Source organism: Opisthocomus hoazin, chromosome 3 (genome assembly GCF_030867145.1).
Source record: "Opisthocomus hoazin isolate bOpiHoa1 chromosome 3, bOpiHoa1.hap1, whole genome shotgun sequence".
NCBI classification, from domain to species: Eukaryota; Metazoa; Chordata; class Aves; order Opisthocomiformes; family Opisthocomidae; genus Opisthocomus; species Opisthocomus hoazin.
In genome coordinates this window covers 1868816-1874279 of record NC_134416.1, presented here as the reverse complement: position 1 = coordinate 1874279, position 5464 = coordinate 1868816, and positions in this window count along the sequence as shown.

Sequence of the window (5464 nt, the reverse complement as noted above, 5' to 3'; positions counted from 1 at the left end):
CGGCACCTCCGGGGTCACAGCCGCCCTCCGATACCGCTCAGCTGCTCGCAAGGGCTGCCACACATACCAACCACACGCCGGCCCCTAAAAACTCATCTCCTCCTCGTGCTGGGACAAAGAGATCCCCCCTATCATCAGAACCTACTTAACTGATTCAAATAACATTCCCCTAAATTCTAAGCAAATGTTTTTAGCCTTTGCAAAGGGCGTGGATCCATGATCGCGATGAATGTTGACCAAGAGCTTGAAGCAACTCAAAACCATCGTTCATCTTCACCACCTAGGGAGGAATCACAGAATCACAGGATGGTCGGGGTTGGAAGGGACCTCTGGGGGTCACCCAGTCCAACCCCCCTGCCGAAGCAGGGTCGCCTACAGCAGGCTGCACAGGACCTTGTCCAGGCGGGTCTTGAATATCTCCAGAGAAGGAGACTCCACAGCCTCCCTGGGCAGCCTGTTCCAGGGCTCCATCACCCTCAGAGTGAAGAGGAGATCTCCCCTCTCCTGCAAATGCAATCTATCGGGAACTCACTGACGCCACAACTGACAAATGAGCTGGAAAATATTTTTAACGGACTTTTACGGATATCAAAACACCTTGCACCGTATTTTAGATGAACCAGCCTTAACAAGAAAACTTGCAAAGATCAAAAAATATTAAAACAGTTCACATGAAACATTTCCGCAAAATCCAAAAGAAAACAGAGAAGCTGGACAAGATTTAGGCCGATACATAAACCTTTTTATTTTTAAGTCAGCACTTCTAAAATACACCCACGACTGCACCACGGAGACTTTTAGCTGCTGGGGAATGTCATCTGTCAACGCCTGCTCCTCAGGCGCACTTAGAGGGAGAGCCGATCATCACTGATGTTCCCATCCAGTAAATATTTCAAACGAAAACCAATTAACACCACGACACACTGGAAGAATGCCGCTCCCCTGTTCTGACTCAGAAACCAACTTTCCAAACTTGGAGCAAGCTAAAACCAAAACAAACCCACCCTTTGGTGCTTTCCCTTTCTGCCTGGGCTCCCCAGTTCAAGAAAGATGAGGAGCTACTGGGGAGAGTCCAGCAGAGGGCTACGAGGATGAGGAGGGGACTGGAGCATCTCCCCTACGAGGAAAGGCGGAGGGAGCTGGGCTTGTTCAGCCTGGAGAAGAGAAGGCTGAGAGGGGACCTTAGAAATGCCTCTAAATATCTGCAGGGTGGGGGTCAGGAGGACGGGGCCAGACTCTTTTCAGTGGTGCCCAGTGACAGGACAAGGGGCAATGGGCACAAACTGGAGCAGAGGAAGCTCCATCTGAACCCGAGGAAGAACTTCTTCCCTCTGAGGGTGACGGAGCCCTGGCCCAGGCTGCCCAGGGAGGTTGTGGAGTCTCCTTCTCTGAAGATATTCAAGACCCGCCTGGACGCGGTGCTGTGCAGCCTGCTCTGGGTGACCCTGCTTCGGCAGGGGGTTGGACTGGGTGACCCACAGAGGGCCCTTCCAACCCCGAACATTCTGGGATTCTGTGATCACACAGCTCCCTCCCGCGTCCCGTGGAGAAGTGCAACACCTCCAAGTTTCCTCTCATATGCCTTAAAAACCCGCTCATGCGATAGCCTCAGCCTCTTCTTTCTCACTGATACAGCCCTCACTGAGCTCACCCCAGCACCGGTCCAAGTCCTTGCTCATCCTCCATCTCCAGCCCCAAAGAGCTTCTTCTCGGGGCCCCATCCCACCACCACCCGAGCAGGCTGCAGGACATCCCACCAAATGGCTCTTTAGAAACACATCTAGGAGCTCGTGCACGCTTCATCCCTCTCCTTCCCACCCAAGCACAACATGCTCCTGAGGAAGCCCTTCCCACCAGGACTGGCGAGGAGCCCATGGGCCAGCTTGGTCTCCAAGTTACTTTGAAAGTCCACAGACACACTCCTGGCTCTCAGCCTCCAGTTCCCCATTTCTTTAGCCTTCATCCACTCCCTTTCACCATCCACAAAGCACTTTGGGTATCTCCCCGTTTTCTTTTGCTTTATCTCCCCAACACCCCTCGAACCCTACAGGAATAGGGACCTACAGGAAGAACAGCCACAAGTGGGCACCCAGGAAGGAGCATGAGCACAGGCGACTGAGCTCCTGAGCCTGATGAACATCAGGCATTTAGTAACCTCAGCAGATGAGACCCTTCCAAACACCCGCTGAGTCCCTCTCAAACCCGTATACCTCTCCCCAACGCCCCATGCCACCCATGCTGGCTGGACATGGGGATGACCTGATGCTGCACGTCCACGGACCAGGCAGCCCACGGAAAAGGACAACGGCTCTTTGCTTTTCCAGGGCACTAATCAGTCCCATCAGGCTACTTATCCAAGCCCAGTAGGTTTCCATGAAACCTTCAGAAACGTACCGTCTTCGCCGCCTCTGTCCATCTGTTGATATTGTCTGAGATCGGCCAAGCGCAAAAACCAGCGGGGAACATTAAGCTCTTTAGCAGACAGAGCCAGAGCCTGGACACCCGGCCGCAGCTTTGTGTTTATTCCAGGCTAATATACGCTACGGCACTGGCTGACACCGGGCAAAGCATCCTCAAGCTCTCCCCTGCAGTAGCATCTTCACGAGAGGGCCGGGAACAGCCTCGGCTCACCAGGCTCAGCATCTTTATCTCCCCTATGAGGAGAGGCTGAGGGAGCTGGGCTTGTTCAGCCTGAAGAAGAGAAGGCTGAGAGGGGACCTTAGAAATGCTTACAAATATCTGAAGGGTGGGTGTCAGGAGGATGGGGCCAAGCTCTTTTCAGTGGTGCCCAGTGACAGGACAAGGGGCAATGGGCACAAACTGAAGCAGAGGAAGCTCCGTCTGAACAGGAGGAAGAACTTCTTCACTCTGAGGGTGATGGAGCCCTGGAACGGGCTGCCCAGGGAGGCTGTGGAGTCTCCTTCTCTGGAGATATTCAAGACCCGCCTGGACAAGGTCCTGTGCAGCCTGCTGTAGGTGACCCTTCTTCGGCAGGAGGGTTGGAGTAGATGACCCACAGAGGTCCCTTCCAACCCCAACCATTCTGTGATTCTGTGATTCTGTGATCTTTATCACACCTCCAAGAAGCCACGGCTGTCAGTCCGCTCCTGGCTATCCACCAGCATCATCCCTCCCGCGCCAGAAATTACCTTCCTCTTCACGTGAGCACCCCTCAATCAGCGCCAGGCGATATAAGCCGCGTTAAGCGAGACGGTTTAAGCACCAGGCCTTTGCTAAGCCAGCTCATTTTGACTGCAGCAGGTCAGGGAGCGCTCGCGGGCCCAATTCCTGCGAGCGCCGGCGCTTTCCGAGCCGGGGCGCACCGGCATTTCACGCAGGTACAGTTATAATCTGTTTATCCTCACGTTAAGGCTTTGGATCTCCCGTACAGACCCGATCCAAGTTTCAACGAGACCGGCGCGCAGGTTTTGTGCTGTTCTAGCTATTTCAGATTGCAATTCGATTATTTGGGGTTTAAAACAAAAGATTGCTCGTCCCAACCCTCGTCCGCCGTCGAGGCAGGCAATGAAATACCATGGCCAATGAGTTACTCTGCATGAGCTGAGCCGCGGTACCCGGCTGCCGGCATATCGCAGCCGCTCCGAAACGTTGGGGGAGGGGAAAAAAACACATTAGTTGAACGTTTCTCACGGCTTTCTGCAAATAGTTTTCCCTTGGATCTTCTGCGAGTTAATAATTTGTATAATCAACAAAACTCTGCAACCCCCGGGGCAGGAGCGTTCAGGGTGGACGGGGAAGAGTCCCTGCAATGGCCTGATCACGGAATCACAGAATCACAGAATGTTCGGGGTTGGAAGGGACCTCTGTGGGTCATCTAGTCCAACCCCCCTGCCGAAGCAGGGTCACCCAGAGCAGGCTGCACAGGACCTTGTCCAGGCAGGTCTTGAATATCTCCAGAGAAGGAGACTCCACAACCTCCCTGGGCAGCCTGTGCCAGGGCTCCGTCACCCTCAGAGGGAACAAGTTCTTCCTCATGTTCAGATGCAACTTCCTCTGTTTCAGTTTGTGCCCGTTGCCCCTTGTCCTGTTGCTGGGCACTACTGGGAAGAGTCTGGCCCTGTCCTCCTGACACCCACCCTTCAGATATTTAGAGGCATTGATAAGGTCCCCTCTCAGCCTTCTCTTCTCCAGGCTAAACAAGCCCAGCTCCCTCAGTCTCTCCTCGTAGGAGAGATGCTCCAGTCCCCTCACCATCCTTGTAGCCCTCCACTGGACTCTCTCCAGTAGCTCCTCATCTTTCTTGAACTGGGGAGCTCAGAACTGGACACAGGACTCCAGATGGGGCCTCACCAGGGCAGAGCAGAGGGAAAGGAGAACCTCCCTCGACCTGCTGGACACACTCCTCTGAATGCACCCCAGGATCCCATTGGCCTTCTTGGCAACCAGGGCACACTGCTGGCTCATGGTCAACCTGTCATCCACCAGGACACCCAGGTCCCTCTCCGCAGAGCTGCTCTCCAGCAGGTCAGCCCCAGCCTGTACTGGTGCCTGGGGTTGTTCCTGCCCAGGTGCAGGACCCTGCACTTGCGTCGCTCTTGACAGGACTAAAACAGACAAAGTCCCTTTCCACTAACTCTAGAGTGACCCCAGACCAGCCTTAGAGGGGGAGTAATCTATTTAGGACCTGTGGCCTGGCTTTGGACCTCACAGCACCCTAGCTGGGGCACACTTCGTGCTTCCAGCCTTCAGAAAGCAAAGCCGCAGGCAAGCCGGCTCCTGCGGCAGTAGCTGGTTTCATTTAGATGCTCCAGGGTCGAGGGCTAAACCTGAGGTTGCACAAGTCTCAGCTTAGCGTGGCCCAGCATTTCTTTTCAGCCTCGGCATTCCCCAGGCAGTCTGCAAACCCATCATCACCTTCCTCCAGGTGGGACAGCAAGACAAGTGCCCTGGGCTTAACCCTTTCCTCCACCATAAAACCACATGGTCTTAGGAAGAGGAACTGCTCCACTTTGCCAAGAACATCACCATAGCCTTCAACCCATCCATCAGCTGTGTTCAGTTTTGGGCCCCTCACTACAAGAAGGACATTGAGGGGCTGGAGCGTGTCCAGAGAAGGGCAACGAGGCTGGTGACGGGTCTGGAGAACAAGTCTGATGAGGAGAGGCTGAGGGAGCTGGGGCTGTTTAGTCTGGAGAAAGCTAAGGGGAGACCTTCTCGCTCTCTACAACTACCTGAAAGGTGGTTGTAGTGAGGTGGGTGTTGGTCTCTTCTCCCAAGTAACCAGCAACAGGATGAGAGGAAACAGCCTCAAGTTGTGTCAGGGGACATTTAAATCAGATATTAGGAAAAATTTCTTTACTGAAAGAGTGGTCAGGCATTGGCACAGGCTGCCCAGGGAAGTGGTGGAGTCACCATCCCTGGAGGGGTTCAAAAAGACTTGTAGATATGGCAGTTCAGGACATGGCTTAGTAGGCATGGTGGTGATGGGTTGACAGCTGGACTT